This window comes from Lutra lutra, chromosome 14, assembly GCF_902655055.1.
Source record: "Lutra lutra chromosome 14, mLutLut1.2, whole genome shotgun sequence".
Taxonomy (NCBI): Eukaryota; Metazoa; Chordata; class Mammalia; order Carnivora; family Mustelidae; genus Lutra; species Lutra lutra.
In genome coordinates, this window is record NC_062291.1 from 78834885 (window position 1) to 78856497 (window position 21613).

A 21613-nucleotide genomic window follows, 5' to 3' on the forward strand; every position below is an offset into this window, starting at 1 on the left:
GGCCTCCCGTTTGAGCTTCAGGTTCCTGCTTGGTAATACGGGCACAATAATATCTGTCTCAAAGGTTTATTAAAATTAAATTAAATAGTAACTGGCACATACCCCACACTGAGTGTTCTTACACCCAATGTTACTGGTCTCAGACACGAAGATAAGCAGCCTCAGCCCTGCATACCAGGTGAGGTTTTTCTAAAGTTCTAAAGACAGTATTTATTACAGGCTGTTTCATTGCCATAAAAGTCGGCAGCAGATAGCAGCCAAGGAGATCTTGTCTCAGTTATTAGAGCCCTGGCTGGACCAGCCTATCTTCCTCACCCATGGGGAGCCACCTGGAGCATGGACAGTCCAGGTGTGGTAAGTCTTGCCAGGAGTCACAGCCAAGGTCAAGGATGGCCCTCTCCAAAGGGATACACTGAGCACTGCCCAAGGAGATGAGGTCAACCTTGCTTCCTTCTGCAGCCAAAGCTCTTCTCCCTTTGAAGGAGTCAAGAAGGTTCTAGCAGCCAGGTGCTGGAGAGCAATGAGGTAGTCTTGGCCCGGGGTCCAAAATCACAGCAGCAAGAGAACCACTCCCCACAGGCATCACAGGGCCAAACCTGTCTCACCTAAGACATGTTGCATTCTTTCCTGGCTAAGGAAATGGGAAGATTAGGAAGAAAAAGGTACAATATACTTGTTGTTGTTTTAAAGGAAGGCAGCCAAAATCCCACTGAGCAGGATCTCGAGGCATTCTGGCACCAATTCTTACATTTTTATCTTTCTAATCATCTTAACATATGCACTGGGCACCCAGCAAGTGCAGGGGATGGCGCTAGGCACCAGGAGAAAAAGAGAGAGAAAAACAAGAAGGTCACAAACTCTAGCTGGGAGATGGGATGAACACAGGAAGAGAGCATAACAAAGACCCACAGGGAGTAGATAGATGAGCCCACCATTCCGAGTGTTGACGTCAATCAGTCTCTGTCTGGGTAGGGAGAGGCAGGCTATGAAACGAAGCAGTCCACACTCAACCACGGACCAGTGCCTGCCGTGTGCTGGGCAGAAGCATGGTCATCTTGGACATGACCGTTCCTGGTAGATCTGGCTGCTACGGAGGAGAAGAGGACACCAATCCAGGTTGTCACCTGCAGAAACTTCCTGTATTTCGGGGAATCTGTGGGAAGTTTGGGGTGGGAAGTAGCCATTGGATACTAATCCAAAGCTGGGAGCACAATCTTAAAATTATCATGGCTTTGATTTGTTTTTAGTCCTAAGAATCTTATTTGTTTTTTATGGCAACCAATGACAAAAGAGAACATGAGATTAGTTTTGCTTTGTTTTGCTTTACTTAGTGGAGGCAGCATGGGTTTAAAACCCAGGGGAGGGGTGCCTAGTGGGCTCAGTCAGAGGAAAATGAGACTCTTGATCTCTGGGTCATGAGTTCAAGCCCCAAACTGGGTGCAGAGTACTTAAAATTTAAAAAAATAATAAATTTTAAAAATTAAATAAAATAAGAATAAATAAAAAGGCAGGGGAATTACAGCATTCATTTAGGAACTCTTTGAGGCAGAAAGCAAGTCCTGTGACCATCGGGAGACCTGGGCATTCGATGAATCTCAGTTGCTTGAAGGAATAGACAAGTAAGAAAAAGTGATACACAGATTTCAGGTGTCCTGTCTGTTCTCCCCAGAGGAAGGGGTGCATGGAGTGATGGGATCCTACCTCTGGGTTTGCCTCTGAAGAGGCAATTGAATGAAGAGGCCATTCACAGCTTTCCTCCAAGACTGCCATGTGTGCCGAGGCTCAGAGAGCCTCTCAGAGCTGCGTCATGAAAGCCATGCATTGACAGGTGACAATGGAGGCATGAGAAAGGGAAAGTGTCAGAGAGTCAGGCTCACACCTGTGTCCTCTGCGGGCGGAGAGATCACGAGCAGCAGCAACGGGCCCAGGCAGAGAGAAATCCAGGATGTGATGAGTACCAAGCAGGACTTAACACATTGGAATTCTGCTCCTTGCAGATCCTGAGCCTACGAATACAACACTCCTCGATTTTGCGGTAACGGAACTTAAAACAAACTCTTTCTTCCACTTAGGGAGTTGGACCCTGAGCAAAAACAATATAGACAGTGATCAAAACCCATATCTAAACACCACTAGAGAAGGGGTTATGCTCAGCACACGCGTTCCCAGGACATCGAGAGCTCCCAGACATCAGTTAATCTGACCAGACAGGCATCCCCCATGGTCCTTCAGGAGTCCTTGGAAACTCCCGGGCTCCGCAAAGGCCCCCTGTTGGCTGAACGACGCAAATGGTAGACAATGTCCTTGTACATCCCCCGCGTGTAGGATCTGGAGCAGCTGGAGGCAGAGGCGCCGCTGGGGGAGCAGCTGGGACTGACGTCGTTAAAGCTGGCCGGTGCAGGCTCCCACAGGGCGCCAGAGCCCGGAGGAGGGTGTCCGTGCAGGACAGAAATGGCCTGATGGGACAGTGAACGAGACGCGGCCCCCAAACCAACCTGCCTATTGAAATACCTAGAGAACTTGTTAAAAATACAGACTCCAGGCTTCATTGAGAGTTTTTCGCTTCTGCATGGCTGGTGGGGTATGTATCCACATCAACACGAAGGGTTGCTTCCACGAAGCCAGTTAGTTCTAGGTCCCGAATGGGAAGGATTGAGGTAAAGAGAGAGGAAGCCAGCAGGTGGGGCAGGAGGCGCTGGCAGGTTTGGGGGCAACGCCTCTCCATTGGGATGGGAAAGGCTGAGCCTGGACACCCCAGTAAGCCCCTCCCCCTGCATGCTTGATGGTCCAAAGTTGTCACCAGCCCCAGAGTTCCACACCAGCTGCAGCGATGAAAAGGAACACAACAAACTGGGAAGCCCTGAGCGGGTCACATCTAAAGGACTTGGTTATGTTTTCGATTTATGAGGGAGCAAGGGGTAAAACTTGGGTAAAACCCCTAGTCTCCCACCCCTCCCTAGGGAGGAGAGTGACAAAACCAATCAGAGGAATGGAACAGGAAGAGGGACCAATTAAGGATGAAGGTATTCGGTTTGGAACTCTGTACATGCAGGGCTTTGTCAGAGCCTGGCAGCCCAGGGTGGTGGTTTCAGCAGAGGCTCTGATGCCACCTCCGCCTGCCTTCATGATTCTGGCTTGATCCCCACCTCGCTGTATCCCTTAGGGCAATTTTCTTCATTGCTCCCTGCCTTGGTTTCCCCATCTATAAAATGGGGATAATGACAGTGATTGCTTCATGACTATTGTGAAAATTAAAAGGGTTCAAGTGCAGGGAGCATTTCGAGCAAGCTATGGCACACACTGTTTTCCTCATCACCAGATCTTCGGACCAGAACATTTCAGTGGTTGAATTTATTGAAGCCAGCCAACCCAGTGCCACCCACTTTAGAAATGGGGCAGACTTCAGCAGTGTGGACAGCAGAAGATCCTGAGTCTAGTCCCACATCTGCCACCAGCTGCTTCTGCGGCCTTCGCTCATCTGTTACACTGGGGGTTGTGCTACTCGTGCTCAAACATGTTCTCCGGTCTCCTAGTTTTAATTGTTCCAACATCAAAATCATGTATATTTTGACGGAAGATGAAGGGCTCCGGCTTGACTGCCCTAAAGCTTTGCACCACTGGGGTGAGAACGCGACTCTCAGGCAGAGCAACGGAACATCATAAAAAAGATTAAGCATGAACAGAGGGACTGGTAGGTGGGTATCTTCTGATTGGCAGTCAAGATTCCAATCCCAAACAGTATAGGACAAAAAGCTAGTTTTTATTCACATTTGGCTAGGGAAGGAAGGGAAGGGAAGGGAAGGGAAGGGAAGGGAAGGGAAGGGAAGGGAAGGGAAGGGAAGGGAAGGGAAGGGGAGGGGAGGGGAGGGAAGGGAAGGGGAGGGAAGGGAAGGAGAGGGGAGGGGAGGGGAGGGGAGGGGAGGGGAGGGAAGGGAAGAGAAGGGAAGGAACACGGGCCACCCACTTGGTCTATACCATAGAAAGTGAACAGCAGCCAAACCCCAGGTGTACTCTGAGCTATGTTGGCACACGCCTTCAGGCAGGTTGCAGCATGGGGATGGAGATAAATTCAGCTAAAAACCCCTCTTAACTACTAGCCTCCCCTAGAACAAAAGCAAAATTAACACAGAGTCCCCAAAAGAGTCCTCTCTGATGGTAAATAAAGAATACAGGGGGGATAAACTACAGACATAAGCTCATTCTACAATTTAAAAAGTCGTAACGTACATGTAATGTATAGCAGGGCGACTATGATCAACAGTATTGTATATCTGAGAATAGCTAGGAGAGTAGCTCTCACAAGTTCTCATCACAAGAAAGAAAGATTGTAACTATGTGAGGTGGTAGATGTTAACTAAATGTATCATGCATCTCATTTCCCAGTAGATACGTATATCAAATCATCTGCGTGTATATTTAAAACGAATACAATGTTGGATGTCAGTTATAGGCAATAAAACAGGAGAAGAAGTTGTCATCTTTATTTATTTATTTATTTATTTTTTAAAGATTTTATTTATTTATTTGACAGAGAGAGATCACAAGTAGGCAGAGAGGCAGGCAGAGAGAGAGGGAAGCAGGCTCCTCGCAGAGCAGAGAGCCCGATGCAGGGCTCGATCCCAGGACCCTGAGATCACGACCCGAGCCGAAGGCAGAGGCTTTAACCCACCGAGCCACCCAGGCGCCCCAAAGTTGTCATCTTTAAAGCGGCCATTTCTTTTATGTCCTCTACTTTTTACAAAAAACTTTTAAAATTGAAATATTCCATGAAACTTGGATTAACTGCAGACCAGCGAACCAGAACCCTCAAGTCACTGAATCTGTACACCTTCTGCATTTAATAAGTAGCAACGGTAAGAAAACACTCATAAAGCTTGTGGCTTCGGTGTGTACTCGGGCAAAAGGGTGGTTGTATTCCTTCCCTTTCACTATCTGCTTATCTTTTTCCACAAATAACAAGGGCAAGAAACCAGGGTTGAATTCAAATAGACATGAATTCAACTCCCAGGTACAATCATTAGTAGTTGCAAGAATTAGCCTTAATATTCTAAACTCACCAAAACACTAGTTTTCATTTGTAAAAATGGAATGACATCTGCCCCCTAAGACTATTTTTGACAATGATAATAATTAGTGTTGCATTTTCACTTAGGGTTAGGGGAGTCAGGTTATAAAGTTAGCACATATAATTATATTTTCCTTAAAAACTCACTAAACTGCCTGCCACTGTCCAGTAGAAATATAAAGAGCCACGTAGGTAATGTTAAATTTTCTGTTTGCTGCTTTCAAAATGTAACCAGAAACAGGTGAAATTGATTTCTGTAATATATTTTGTTTAACCTAATATATCCAAAGTATTATTCCAACATGTAATCAATGTAGAAATTGTTAATGAGATATTTTACTTTTTTGTACTCAGTGTTGAAAAGCATGAATTTTATAGCCACTGTACATCTTAACTCAGACTAGCCACATTTTGAGGGCCCCGTAGCCCCATAAAGTACTGAACTGTGCATCTCTAGACCATCCTTATGTCTCCGGGGCACAGGCCCTCTCCCCATAAGTCACCCTGACCAGGATTTTCTCCACTGTTGCAACAGATCCCCATTTCTTCAACCGAGAGCCATGGCAAAGGAGATGGTTTGCACTTCGGGTCCAAGATGGAAAATGACCTTAAGCATCAGAACCAGTCATTGCTCAAGACGTGCCCACTTCCAAGACACACCTCTCCACACGCAGGGGGGCCAGACTCTCCTTGACCGTCTCATACATGCTGTTGTAGATCCGAGAGCTGATCGCTGGTTTGCTCAGCCCATGGAGTTGAAATTATAAGTTAAGTGCATATATATGCCTTTACTTCATGTGTCGATAAAATTTCTGTTCAGGGCACATTTGTTGAGCTCCTACTATTAAGGCAGGATCTGGAAAATACAAAGGCCTCCACCTAGGTTCAAATTCTGACAGTTACTTAATCATTCTGTTACCTTGACAGATCGTTTGATTTCTTAAGCCTCAGTTTCCTTCTCTGCGAAACAAAGAGAATAAAAGCTCTCCATTCATCGGCTTGTGGCTGAACATTAAATAAGATAATCCTACAAAGCACAGGGCAGCAAAGAGACTTCACTCAATTTCCCATTCTCCCTGGTGATCAGCGCTGAGTAGTGCAATAAATGTTCGCCCATGAGGGTGATGCTGACTCCGGGTGTGTTTTGGAGATAAAGCTCTCCACCCCACCGGACTATCACCTGCTGAAATAACCAGGGTGGGCGATCACCCCTTCCCCTTGTGTCATGCTCTGTAAGCGTGGAGTTGAAAAGCAGAGGGAAGTGAGCTAGAACATGAACACCTCAGTACAGACGTCTTCCCTTCCCTTTCCTCCTGCCTAGCGCTGCCCCAAGAGTCCGTGGGGCTTACGCAGTGGGAAGGGACCTCCAAGGCCCAGGGCGGGCACCTTGGGACCTTGGGTTGCACGCTGTTTTACGGGCTACTTTCAGCCCCCAGAATGCTTGAATATTTTGATTCTCAAAAGCCGATGAAAGCAGTTTTGCTCAAATGCAGGTGTGGCTGAGTAGAAATACTCACATGTCAGCAAGGTTCCAAACGGACTAGAAGTTACAGTGACTTCAGAAAACTTTCTAATCTGTTGGTCAAAGTGTTTCCCTTCCAAGAAAGGTGAAAGCTCAGAAAATAATTCCTCACCATCACCACCACCACCACCAAAACACTTATTTTTTTAACAATATAGAAGAGGAAATGTCACCTGGGGCAAAAGGAGTTTATGAAACACTTGACCAAAAAAAAAAAAAAAAAAAAAAAAAAGAGGATAATTCCAAGCCTGCAGGGTCTTGCCGCTGGCTCACCCACTGAGCGGTGTGGGGAGAAGCCCTGAGTTTCCACGGGTGCCCCAGCGCCCCTTGCAGGTAGGGGGCTTTCTTCCCATTTCCTACTATTCCAGTGCTGTCTTTAAGAGTGGTCCCAAGAAATGAGGTGCCAAATAAAGAAGACATTTTGTTGGAAGGAAGACACTGGATCTTTTATTCTATTCGCCGCCGCCGCCACCCCCCCCATGGGAGGAGTGGAGCAGGAAACGTCACTCCTGGTGTTCGGAGCAATCCCTCCGAGTCAGCATTTGTCCACCTGGTCCTGTTGATTTGGGGCTGCTTCTCTGGTCACGGGGCGCTGTCCTGTGCAACGAAGACTGCTAGGCAGCCTCTTTGGCCTCTAACCACTAAATGCAGCAGCCATACCAGCCCCCTCCAGTGATAACAACCAAAATGTCTCCAGACATTGCCCACTGTCCCCCCGGGGACAAAACTGTCCCCAGTTGAAAACCACTGGTCTAGGGCTGGAGCGGTCTGCCATTCAGCCCAGCTTCTGGATCACCATGGTCAGGGAGAACTTTCTGTGTTCCGAGCCAGGTGGGGAATCACTGAGCTGGGCCCTTACTCTCCACTACATCTTTTTTTCCTCCCACTTCCAGCAAAAGGACAGGGCAATTTACTAGAGCACTGAAGAATATAAAATGCAGCCTGGCGATGGGGTTTCTGAGCCGGATTTGGCCTTCCTGGCTTCAAAGATCATGAAACCTCTCATTTGTACTCCACAAAGCAGCAATTTCTCACAAGGATACGTTCCTTTGACTCTCTTTTAAAAAGTCAAGTACAGCTTGGCAACCACAGAGTACAGAAAATATAGGCTTTCTGCAAGAAGCAATTATTCAAAACCCAAAGACTAAAAAAAAAAAAAAAAATGAGCATGTCGGGTCGCGTCAGTTACAACATGTAGGACAACTGGATTCCTTCATTTCTAAGCAGTGGAATGGTCTGGGTTTGTTTTTTCTTGCTGACTTTGATTATTTCTTCGAGGTAAAACCCAAGCTGTCTAAAACTGTTGACACTGGGTTGCTGACCTTTTAATTTAAAAAACAAGAAGGTCCATGTTTGGTATTTGGGCTTTCGCTTTAAATGTTCACCAATCATTACATCCATAATTAGAACTTGTGCTGGAATGTACCAAAATCTGCCTCCTGGATCATTGACAGGGTCTGTAGAAGCCACAGGAAAACTGAACACTTCAGCAATGGTAAGATTTTTCTGGGCTGGCACAGGAAAACTCGGTTGATGGAATATAAATCAGCAACCCTAGACTCTAATTTCCACCCTTCACATGTAGCATGATTATACCAGCGGGCTGTGTGAGCGTCAAGCCAGAGACCGAGGTTTGTTTGCCAGAAGGAAGCCAAACCTTCAATTCTGTGGTTAATGCCACCTAGGGATATAATTACACAAGCTAATATCATCTTTCTACTAAAGAAAAGGAAAAGGAATCCTCATGGCCAACGTTCATGTGAATGAACCATTTTGGGTTTAATACCAAAGCTAATATCAAATTCCTAAGGTATGCGTGTTCCAACATTTAAAAGTGAAGAATGAGGCATCTGACAGTAACATTAACATGCTTATCATAGATCTTCTTCAATTTATCAAATGTCAATTTCAGAAATGTCTCCCAAATGCTGCCTCCCATGTTGTTAAGGGGACTTTGCATAAAACAAACCAATGTTATTATAACCTTCACATACAAGCAGAATCCAGGCAGAGTTCAAACATTTGGTGAACCCATGATATCCCTCATTGGGTCTCAAGGAAGGCAACTCAGATCCTGTTGTTAGAAGGGCCCAGACAGGATATTTATTTGGAAAGCTTCGGCGGGTATGGTATTTGCTTTCCAATGCAAAAACTAATTCCTGAAAAGTAAATGGGGCACTTAACATTATAGGAGGCTTCATAAATGGATCACATCGAATCTTTCAGACCACTAATACCCTACTACAACTTCACTGCTACACAAATAAATATGCTTAACGACTGAAGGGAAGACCACTGAATGAGCCAAGTATTATGAAAAACCATCATCCTTAAAACTTCCTTAGTCTGAGGCACTCCTCTCCATCATGTTACTGTCTGACCCTCAATCTGGGTCATGCCCCTCACCCACACTGACCCTAGCGTGGCTAAGCATAACCTTGCCCATCTCCAGGTGTGAGCCCCAAAAACATATGGGCAGCTTCTTAAAAAGCTAACCATGGAGTTGCTATATGACTCAGCAATTCGACCCCTAGGCATGTATCCAAGAGAAATGAACATGTATGTCCATTCTAGGCTTGCCCATGAATGTTTATAGCAGCACTGTTCTAATAGCCCCAAAGTGAAAGCAGCCCAAATGTCCATCAACTGATAAATGGATAAATAAAATGTGGCCGCTCTATGTTGTGGAATATTATTCACCCATTAAGAGGAACAAAGGCCTGACACATGCTCCAACATGAGTCAACCTCAGGAACATAACACTGAGGAAAAGAAGATAGTCATATACGGCCACCTAGCGTAGAATTCCATTTATTTGAAAGGCCAAAAATTATTGTGTTCGAGTGTAAACAGTGTTCCCCAAATATAAGTAATTCACTCCTCAGACTTAAGTTTAGTACCATGCCTAACACTAATTATTTAATTTACTTCTTCCAATATGCTAGTTCCTTGAATGGAGATGAGACCTGAAACAAATATACTACACTCCCCCAAGCAAAATAGAACACTGATGTCCTGTATGAAACTCCAAATATTGCCAACAAAAAATAAATAAATAAATAAATAAATAAATCTCTTTTTAAAGAAATAATGGCACCTTTTTTTTTTTTTTTTTGAGATAGTGGCACCATTAACTTCTGTCTTCTAAAATGTTTGCCCCAAATTCTTAGAACTGCTCCTTCAACTTCTCAACCTGGGGCACGTCTTCTATTATGCTGAGACACAATGAGATGTCAAGCATTTCAAAGTCTCCCTGAATTATCAAAGAACCAAAAATAAATCCTAAATTGCTTTTTAAGTGTGAAACGTGTTTTTTTTCCATTCTCGATTGAAAAATGGCTGCAGAGATTGTACTCAGATTTTCCAAGCTATAAATCTCTCTCAAGCTAGGACTAGGTATGGACATTTTCAGCCTTGAAGAATATTTCTGTCAGAAAGCTACATCTGCAGGGATTGGAGTCGTGATGGCTGTCTGGGTGTGGCGCTGGCTACAGAGGTCATTGTTGGAAACCAGGGATGGTAAGGTAAGGTCATTATCAAAGAAACAAACAAACATAGAAAAGTACAAACAATCCAGTGAAATCCAACAAAAGCAGTGGGCATCAAGTACCATAAAATATCCTTTCGCTCAGTGATCCTGTTTTTAGGAATTTATACTAAAGAAAAGCAAACCACTGCAAGGTGATTTATGGCCATACAAGGCTTGGAGCAACCGTCAGCAAGCAACAATAGGAATTAGTTAATTAAATTATTCTATATCCTTTGGATGGAATGTTATGTCTCCATTAAAACTGACTATAAAAGACACAGAAATGTACTAGTGATCTCATGTTAATGGGGAAAGGATAAAAATATATGTACACTACAATAATCACGCAAGCAAATGTATGTCTATAACAAAGCAACAAAAAGGTCCGCACGAAAGCATAAGTCACTGAGCTCACCTGTTGGGTCTAATGATTTCTTCTCCATGCTCCCAAATTGTTGAAATAACACTCTATAGTCTTTAGAAAAAATTAAGTCAATCATACCAATTTTAAGAGGAACAATTCCATGAATCAACTTGCACTCTTACTACCAACGACACTATTACCTGTCCTATTTACATTAAAATAACATCCATCAGAGACCCCCAATCACGATGTAGGGAAAGAAAATACAATGGTTTAAGCTGAGTCAAAACATGATTTCATTATAAACTTGGCCATGAGAATAATTCTCTGTACACTGGAAGTCTAGGAAGAGGATCCTTCTGCTTTCTGAACCCTACATGTGCTCTGGAATGTGCAACTGGAAAGTGCAATTAGAAATGTGCAAATGGAGAACTGAGAAAATTAGCATGTGCACTGCTAATTTTTCTCAAATTTCCATTCCATCTCTTGGGAGGAAATTATATGTGAAGGAGATCAGAAGCCCCCTCCCTTATCTATGGAGCCTCACCTGGTAACTAATCCCATCTACCAAACTGACTGGACCTCAGGGAGCAACATCAAACATTCTCTGGGGATGACAGAGTGTGGCAGAATAAGCAAGGTGAGCTGCTGAGCCCACCACTCAGAATCCTTACAGTTTCATCTCACACACAACAAGGAGCCTGCCTGTAAGTTTATGGCTAAGTCTCCTTGTCAACCTTTCTAGACCATGATACCCAGATATTTGGTCGGACGTTATTCTAGATGTTTCTGAGAAGGTATTTTGTAGACTTTTGTATTTGTATTTCAGTGTGATTCACATTTAAGTAAGAAGACTTTGAGTAAAGAAGATTACTCTCCACAATGTGGTGGGCCTCACCCAATCAGTAGAATGTGTTAACCGGAAAAAAGACTGTATGAATGTTTTGTAAATAGTTTAAATGTCTGTTAAGAAATCACTTTTGCCATGGCACTTCCCATGCCTGGTTTGCCCTAAGACCCTTAACTGCATGCCTAGGGACACCAGCGATGTTGCGTGTTATGCTATTCAGGGAGATCACAGCTTTCAAGTTTGTGAATGATCTACTGATTCAATTTCCACTCTCCATATTAACATCTGGAGAATAAAAACTGTTATACCCGTTGCTTTTCCTAATGTGGGATTAGTATTTAGTCTGCAATAGACAAAATGTTTTTTCTTTTTAGTACCTTTTCAAAATAAAATAAGATTTTTATTTATTTGAGAGAGTGCGTGCACTAGTGAGGGGAAGGGCAGAGGGAAAAGCAGACTCCCCACTGAGCAGGACCCCAAGATCATGACCTAAGCTGAAGGCAGACGCTTAACCGCCTAAGCCACCCAGGTGCCCCTTTAATGCTTTTCTGATGAGCCCTGTTAATCTGCAGGATGTTAAATGTCTTTTTACATTTTTGAGATATATAATAGCTTATGTCTGAATTACTGTTTAATTTTCTGCCTCTAATTTTTGAGGATTCTACTCCTGCAGTTCAACCCAAATTACGTGTTTGGGGTATTAAATATTTTTACCCTTACAACATTTTTCTTCTAATAGTAAAATCAATATGCCTGATTTTAATACAACCTCTTACCTTAGCAATTGGTTGAAGTTAGCAAAATGTATTCAAAACACACTGACTACTGATTTAACCCATTTTTTTCAACTAGCGGTTTAATACATTTTTACTGAAATGGATAATTTCTGACTTGCTTGACTCAACTGCCTGATTGTTTTATTAACCTAAAACAAGTTTACCAACAGGCCCTTACAACTTGGACTCAGGAGGGCAGCCCTGTCCAGGAGAGGACATGATAAACGCCCGCTGGAGGATCAGGATTTAAGAAAGAGGGTCCAGAATCATCTCCTTTGGAAGTCTTGCTCTGGCATGGGGCATATTTGAGTGGTCTGATTTAAGGTCACATTACATTTGTGCTTTGAGGAAGTTGCTCTCTGGGTGAATGGCATTTAAAAAACTACCAGTGCATGAATTCCCTGGGAACACAAATCCTACAACATGGACCAACAAGATGGTGTCATTGTCAACTTCCAGATGCCCATTTACAACCTCACCCATTGGCTTTGTATCACTTCCCTCTCCGGTAGCTTAAATTATGTCCTTTAACCTCACCTTCCTTAAGCCATATCTGATACTAGATCAGGGGTTCTTAACTCTAACTACAGTCATCACTGCATTCCTCTGGGGGGCATTTCTAGACAGCAAGGACCCCTGAGCCCCACCTCAAAGTAATTGAATCAGAATCGACAGGGATGAGACAGGGGCTGATTCTAACGTTCCATCTGCTGAAATGAATGTGAAGACCCACAAGACAGAAGGGATTTCTAAAGAAGGGCTTGACAATCCGTTGAAACCAAACTTCTCCCCTGAAAGCTGTCCCCAAATGATTCCGGACCACAGCTTTGAGGCCAGCGGAGAGTCACTGAGATTCCCAAGCCTCAGCCTCTGTACCCTAAAGGTTCTTTTCTAATGTGACAAACCTTCCAAAGATTTCTCCAGAGTTTCACGTGTGTAACAGTTGAAACTACACTGTGTTGGTTGCGGGGGGGGGGGGGGGGGGCTGGTTTTCTTTTCCTGAAAACACATGTGTCCTTTTGTCTCACGGTCTCACTTGGCACCAAGTACCCAGTTCTTTCGCCCATCAGATTAGCTCAAATTACATGCTTTTACTGCTCCTACAAGCTAATGCAAGGGACCTACAATTAACTGTGGGCTGGTTTAAACCCTAAATGGAACTAATGTCTGCCCCAACCAAATGCCTCAGGACCTGCTTTTCCCCCCGCTGTAAATTGCTATTTTTGTAGGCTGTCTTCCAGAAGTTGAGCCCCAAAACAAGTTGGAACTGTAAGCCTACTAGATTCTACTCACAATAATTATCGAATCCATGCTGCTTGTGCCCTCTTCGGAAGCTCAGCAAAATGCACAATATTGTTCTTACAAAGGAAGACAGAATTGTCACTCATAATGTAATGTCATTCACATCCTAGTAGAAGTGAGAGGAAACCCCCAACACCCTACCTTACACATAAAGAGGTATTTATGTGTAAAGAAACAAGAAGACATAACATCACCTGCCTCTGTATCTGCAGATCCAAGAGCTAATGCATTTCTAAGGACAAAGATCAATTTGGCATTCAAGTTGAAAATACCAGGGATGTTAGAAAATTCCAGAACCCCAAGTTCTAAAATGACAGAGAATACAAATGGGCTCCAGTTAAATTTTTGCAAATTCCAGAAAGAAAAAGATGAATGGAAAATAAGCATGATTCTTACGGGCTTTCATGGAAAAGTAGCATAATATCAGTATTATGTTACCTTTCATTTCCATCAGCAATGAGTTACAGTATGTCAGTCCCTGAGAGAGACAATCAGATAAACGCCTAGCAAGTGCCTGTGGAATTTGCTGCTCCCGGCATGGGGATTGAGAAAGCAAGAGTGAATTAAACAGAGCCAGTTCTGCTTTTGGAGGTGGGAGCCTGGGGAGAAAACCTCTATGTAACTCATCAGTGGGGTTGCAGGTTTCATTTCCCCCTAGATCACATTTCCGTCAACTGCCATCATACAGGAACCAGTGGAGGCTTTCAATAATGGGAACTGGAAGTGGAAAACAGGGCTCTGAACTTGCCTGACTCTGAAGCCACATCTTCTGGAATGACTTTGATGGAACAAGTCGTATCCATTACCTCACCTGAGAGACTCCTAGCCTGACACTCTAAATGGACAAATTGGACTGCCGTTTCCGGGAGCTCCTTTCGTCCTTGAAAAAGTCATACTGGGTGCTGGGGATGATGCTGGATTACACGCAGAGAGTCAAGGGCTCCATTTGGTGCTCCTTGTGTTCCTTGCAAAGTAGCCACTCTTCTCTCATTTTAGGATTGAAACGTGTCTTCCTAACCATGCTTGTCCAGGGAGACGGACCTGTGCCTTAAATAATCTAAATTGTCTCCTTCCTGTATGTGTAGCTGTTTTCAAATATGTGTACCTGATGTCAAAACAACATTATACAAATCCATTTAAAACATTTTAAATTTAGAGTACTTTTGACTTGCCGACGTTAGATACTAAGTACACAGCCACTACGCGAGTACCTGCCAATTTCACTATTGCCAGAACTTACTCTCAGAGCCCTGTAAACATCCTTTAAGAATATGAAAAACAAAATCCAAAATGCTACGACCTTATCACCAAATCCGCATATTGGTAGTGACCAATCACAATGACGATAACGAAGGTGGCATCAGGAAGAGCATACAAAAATAATGACGACCTGCCCAGTGCTGAGGACCTCCTCAGCCACAAGCTGGGGTCTCCTACTTCAGTACTCTGCTCCTCCCACCTCACACGGCCTCCCAGTTGTCATTTCGGTAAGGTCAAGGTCACCTTTGCTTCAGTAATAGCTAAGAAGGCAGCCTTTGGAATCAGGCTGTGTAGGTTTAAATCTCCACTTTCTGGAAGCTCAGTTAAACTTACTAACTTACCCTCTCAGCCTCAAAATGCTCGTTTGAAAAATGGATCCAAAAAGAGCACCCACAGTGAGAGGAACCATGGAGGCCCTTTGCCCCAGAGCCTGGCCAAGCACTTGCCATCCATACTGGCTCTTCTTCTTATAATTCCCCTCAGACAGTTGGCCAACTGATCATGGACGCCTTTAAAACCTTTTCAGAAATATCTCCTTCAAGCCAGCCCCTGACCCAGAGCACTGCTGTGGACCTACCTCTTCCAGAAACTTCCCCCAGTTCAGATTTTGTTTTTCCTTGTATCTTCCACATTTTCACGTTTAGTTGCAGATTTGTTCACAGTACAATGTTTAAGAGTTCTGGAACTTTCTTTATGAGCCCTACCCCCTCTTAGCCAGGTATGGAGTATAGAATATGCCCCCAAGTTGCCTGTAAAGACATGGTTAATCAGAGCTTATGCACGTACACACACATACACACACACATACACATCCAGGTACACATCAGAGACCTGTCAGCAGGTAATTATCTGCTATGCTGATGGCTCTGAATCGCTGGGTGCCTTCCAGCTATGTTCACTCTTCAAGCTTCGCTTCCCATCCTCCTTGCAGCTGCTTCTGACTCCAGGGGCCCTGGGGCAGCAGACCTGTTAGGCCCTTCCAGTCTTGCCTCTTCTTGCCCCTATAAAGAATTGTTGCCCTGAGCTATACAATTTCCAGAACAAACATGTAAGATACTTTACAACCCAGCCCAGGAGCAGAAAGTTATCTTTCTGTAAAGTCAGTCCAACTGTTGTCTTATTAATTTGTATTTTATTGGCCAAACAGCACTTGTCCAGACACAGGGAGGCTATTTTTTTTTAAAGATTTTATTTATTTATTTGACAGAGAGAGAGAGAGCGCACAAGTACACAGAGCAGTAGACAGAGGGAGAGGAAGAAGCAGGCTCTCCACTGAGCAGGGAGCCTGATGCGGGACTCGATCCCAGGACCCTGGAATCATGACCCAAGCCAAAGGCAGAGGCTTAACTGACTGAGCCACCCAGGCGCCCCAACAGGGAGGCCCTTTTTATCCAGATCATCTCTTTGGAGGCATGGCAGGCAATGTAACCTGGACCTGTGTGGTCTCCAGCATGGGGACTGGGACTTGGGGAGCTCCACCACCTCTGGGCTCCTCCCCACCCCTCTCATCTGCTCTGCGTTGTCCTCCTCACATGGAAGAACCGCCCCCCTCCACAGGTGGGAGGTCAGGTCACGTGGCTGGAAGCCTTAGGAAGAGAGAACTATTTTCAGGCATGCTCCCTGAGTGAACAGTGGGAAAAGGGACAAGCTCGCGGAGGGGGTTAAGTGGTTCTGCAGAGCCAGTGTGACACCCAGGGGACTGCCTGGGGTGGAAAGACCGCTCTGCCCACAGCTGAACAAATTGTGTCAAGGTTTGGGGCCCTTAGCACTATTCTGCAGTCCCTCTGCATTTGCCTGATGGCTTAATGCCTCCAAATTTGACCTTGTTATGGGAAAATTGTTCTCATTTGGCACTTTGGGGATAATGTGTAATTTCAAAACCAGGGTGTGAGCACATTGTAACTATTTTGAAATCCCATCTGCTAAAATTCATTCAAAAACTTTTTTTTTTTTTTTTGGTGACTCCTACTCTGTCTCTTGGCCTCCTCCCCCGTCCCCAAGTAACCAATCAAGTGAGTCTCGCTTTTTCAGGCTTTCAGCAATCTTTGCTAAAAGGCTCAATGTGTGTTCATGATAAGTACACCCCTGTGGCTACTTGCAAGAGAAACCCCAGCTTGAACATACCGAGGCTTTCCTCCTTTCTTATGTAAATAAATCTCCAGATGGCTCATTTGTAAGATCGTGTTTACTAATTCTTGTTTTCTTTCTAGACAATTTGTTCCCAGTACCCATTTTATCATTGAAACTGGAGGTACGGCTTGCCATTTCATTTAATGAAAAGTCTATCTGAAGATTCGGTCCACAGGGGGAGAAGGGTGCCAATGCCACACACGCACCCCAGTCCATTGGGAAGGACTAACATTCCTTGTGCTGCTGTTGTTGTACAACAGATATTTTTAATTAGAATCAGAAGAGAATAAGTAATTTCAGACTTATTAGAATATCAGAGCTGGACAGGACCCCGGGCTCCTCTAGTCCACGAAGGGAAGTCTGTGCCATGCACATCCACCTTCCTCTCTCTCGTCCAGTTCCCATGGCAGACATCACCAATCACTCATGGCATCCTTTCCAAGCGATCTCAGGGACGATCTCAGTAATGTTTTCAGCATGCCTCACCACGTCATACTTAATCAGTTAAAGTTAACATATAAGAGAATGTGCATTTGCTGTAGCTGAGCCTTCCGTTTTATAGACAAGGAGCCAGGAGACTCTGAGAGATGCAGTGGTATCATTCAGTATCTCACAGCTAGTTAAGAGCATTAGTGCTTAGCCTGGAAAAATCAAACCCAAGTCTGTGGTGCTGGATGAGGGGGAAAGAAATGACATCTCCATTTTCACTACCTCTAACTGTAATTCAGCATTTCCTTCATTTATGAAGGGAAGACACACACCAGAGTAGTGTTCACATATCTGAGTCTCTCACTAATGGCAATCAGAGATATTTCCATGTAACATTCACTCATTACAGATTTCTTAAAATACCATGTATGCTCAATCGCTAATGCTAAATTATAGGAGTTATTAGACCTTCAGCTAGATCTCGTATCTTAATGCATTAATTAAGATGCACATATATTACTATATCACAAATTTGTTTTTTAATGCTTTAATAACCATATTTTAATATAGATGGCTTCCTTTGTAATTTATAAAAATCTCATTTTCTGTATTTAGAGCACTGTCCTGAGAAGGGGTCCAAAGATTTCATCAGACTGTCAAAAAGGTCAACGGCACAAAAAAGAAGTAAAACCCCTGGGTAAGAGAAAAGCCAGATCTCCTAGGCTCTTACTCTCCTGTTTTTCCCATATATACTAAGGAAGTCCACACAATGAACTCTGGCCTTCCTAGACTGAAAGTATATTTACTGCTATATTAATAAGAGATTTTTTAATCTAAAAAAATTTTTATGCTCAATAGAGAGAACAAAGATACATAAAGTAAAAAGCACAAGTTCTTAAGCTCCACTCCCCCAAGATAACTGTCATTGTTAACAGTTTGGTACATGGCTTCCCAGACATATACACTCATTATGTAATAAAAATGGAATCAAATAATTCACCGTCTTCTACAGCTGGCATTTTTCACTTACCAAAGTAAAAGAACAGAGAATAATATCATGGCTATCTTTGCTTCTACAGATTTGCCCCATTCTTTTTAGCAGCTACAAAGTATTCTCCTACATAAATGTACCCCACTTCACTTCGTAAAGCCCAATAAAGAAGATTTGTTATACCAAGTTTTCTCGGCAAAAGATAACAGAGGGAAGAGTTGTCATTCGAACCTGAGATTAGAAATTTGGCTTTAATGGCCGTTAACGTGCTCCTTTGGCACAGAGTCGACAGCAATGAGGTCAGCGGCTGTCACTGCTGAAAAACCCACTCTATGGACCGAGAAAGGGCCCCTTCCTGGGAAGCGTGGTCTTCTATACAGATGTGCCCATTTCAGGACAGTGAGCATGGAGTCACCCTGGTCTGGCGACTCCCTATGGACAGAGACTCAGTGCAAGAGGAGAAACCAGGCTGGGGACCTACATGGTTTCAGGAGCACTGCTTTAGGGGTAAATATCTTCATTTAATGGGGCCTAGTCTGAGCCAGACTCCGGGACACAGATGGCTCAGATGCCCACCCCTGGCAGCACAATGATTCTCCCTTAACCCCTGTCCCCCCGCCCCAATGCTGCCTCTGTTCTATTCCTCCCATGGCCTGGGGTGACCCTCCCACAAGCCCCTTCTACTTCATATTCACAGCTGACCTGGAGGCTGGCCACCTTGGCAGTTACAGTTTTGGGGAACAAGTGTCATCAACTCCCTTGGGGATGGATGAACAGAGAGGAATAAAGAAGAAACACTTGAGTCATAATAGGTGAAAATATTACCTGGGTGGTATCAGTATGCCCAACACTACTGTTGCACTAAAACCAGAAAACTCAGGTAAGGCTGATTCAAGATCAGAGGCTCCAACTAGAAGGGAAAACTTGTTTTCTGAAAGCGAAATAACCAGTCAGTCAGGCAGTCTGGCACACGGGGAAAGTGCCCAGGAGCAGCCAGCTCTCGCCTCCTGTTAGGCTTCTTACAAGGAGCACTGGGCCAGGAGTCTGCGAGGCCAGATCCCCTGTGGCTCAGGGAGATGGCTTCCCGGCAGGGCCTTTGTTTCCCCAGCCACAAGTTTAAGGACAGGACAGAAAAACACCTTCAACTAGACCCCTTTCTTCCCTGTTTATTGGCGGACCCCCCCCCCCCAACTGTCTGACTCTGGATCTAGGGTAAGTCAAGGTCAGGGCCAGGCCCACCTCTAGTGGGTTTCTTTGCCTGAACCACCTTTTCTTTTCCCCTCTTTGTGCTTCCATAGTTCTCAAGAACTGGCCTGCCACTTCCCCTCATTCCTAACTCCAGGTAAGAAAGTCTTTTTTCCCTTTCATATAGGCTTTGCCCCTCTCCGTCGTCACATCTTGCTGTCTCCATTCTGCCTGGGGTTTCAGCAATTTTAAATTCCCTGGCTTTGAGTCAGCTCTACTATCAGAACCAATGTGGCTCCAGACTGTTCTACCCCCATTCAGTGCAGGAAATGAAACAAAGCCGGGCTTGTTCCCAGTTTGATAGGCTGCAAGTTTAGGGAATGGGGGCTTCAAATCTTTTCACGATTTTGTTTTGGCACCAGAGCGTCTGCGTTTAATTCTGCGGCTCCTGCCAGAGTCGGGAAGCCGAAGTGATAACATCAACACGCGAGAGATGGGGGCACAGCCCCGGCGTCTTCTCCCTCCCGGCGGGGGCCACTGGGGCATGCGCAGACCAGACACAACGCACATATGCAGACATGCGTGGGCACCCACTGTCAGGGACGTTCCCACCCACATACCGCTGCTCGCGCAAACCGACGCACACCCAACACTCATACATACGGGCGCACTTGTGCACACACCGATAAACACACTTCCACAAATGCGGTCACGTGCACAGTCATGCACATACACATGTTCACCTGGGCACACTCGCCTACACACAGACATGTAGAGTCACACCCAACACATATATAGATACAGATGTGTACACATTCCCACAAATGTAGTTGCATGTGCCTAGACACAGATACTCACAGACACACGTGCACACGCTGCTGTATACACTCACACAGATCCACCTGGGGGAAAAGAAAGAAGGACTGCGGTCTGCGCAGCTGGGAGGGCCTGGATATCAAAGGGTGCGCTGTCGCAGCGACTCCACCCCCCAACCCCCACCACGACCAGAGCGAAACCAGTTCCTGATCACGGGGTGTCCCCAGAAGGGCCCAAGATGATAACGTTCAACCAATTAAGCCGTTTCCATGGCCACATTTACTCTTCTCAGCTCCGAAGTTCAGCAGCACCTCGTCCTGGCAGGTAGGACATGCGTGCAAGCTGTGGTCTCTGTGCGGCAGGTGGAAAGACCCACAACGTCTATATTTAGCCCTCCACAGATAACCGACCTGTGCCTTTTGTTTAAATTAGACCCGGAATGAGAGGACATCAGCTGACCCTGAGCTCCTTACCGATCAGCAAGGGCCCCACGCAAGGCTGTCCCAGGGTCTGTAGAATCATCACCCACCCCCCACCCCGACCCGGGACATCACTCCTGAGGGCCAGGCAGGACCCCGGACCCTGGCGGCACCGTGCAGAACGCCGGGGGACGAGGAGACAGACGCGATCCAAGCATCACACAAGGGGAAGGATAGTCACAGCTTAAGAAGAGCTCCAACCCCTCCATGGGGGGAGACTGGGCTAGAGCATCCGGTCCCACCCAGCTGTGCAGGGCTGGGCCAGGTGAGCGGACCTAACAGGCCAGCAGCGGGGCTCGGGGGCATCAGCCTCACTGGTATTGCCTTCCAGTGCCCTCATACCCAGGATCTCAGAGAGAAGCACACCCAGACCGTGGAAAGACTCAAGATCAACACATTCATCCATTCGGGCTGCCGGGGCAGGGGGGGCCGGGGGGTTGGAGGTGGGGGGGGTGGTATAGCCCCAGAGATAGGGGTGAGGAACAAGCAAGCTCGTGAACATCCCATGCGTCCCACTGGCCCTGGCACCCAGCAGCTACCGAATAAAAGTCTCGGGACTTATTCCCTGTTCCTACTTGTCGTCCTGCTTATGCTGGGCTCTGGGTCTCCAGCAAAGCTGTTTGTGCCCCTCAGAGAGAAAAGACCCTGCAGTGAGTGTGGGAGAGGCGAAACGCCCCCCGGGGGGTGCAGAGACAGATCAGGGGAGCCTGAGTGAAAACTCTGCCCTGGGTGACCTGGGAAGGGCGAAGCCAGAACTGACTCCAATGTCCTCCTCTATGTAACAGACCCATTTTGAAACCGGGTTTTATGAAAGGGGGGACAGGAGCACGTTCCGGTAAACATGTTGGACAAAGTTTATGAACGAGGGTGGAGTCAGGACTATCTTTTCTAAACACAGCCCTCTGCCAGCACTTC

At 45.4% G+C, this 21613-nt stretch overlaps 1 pseudogene; it reads left to right on the forward strand.

Annotated features, from left to right (window-relative positions):
• The first annotated feature begins 20409 nt into the window (after window positions 1-20409).
• On the forward strand, window positions 20410-21196 carry LOC125084425 (uncharacterized; annotated as a pseudogene).
• Window positions 21197-21613: the final 417 nt, after the last annotated feature.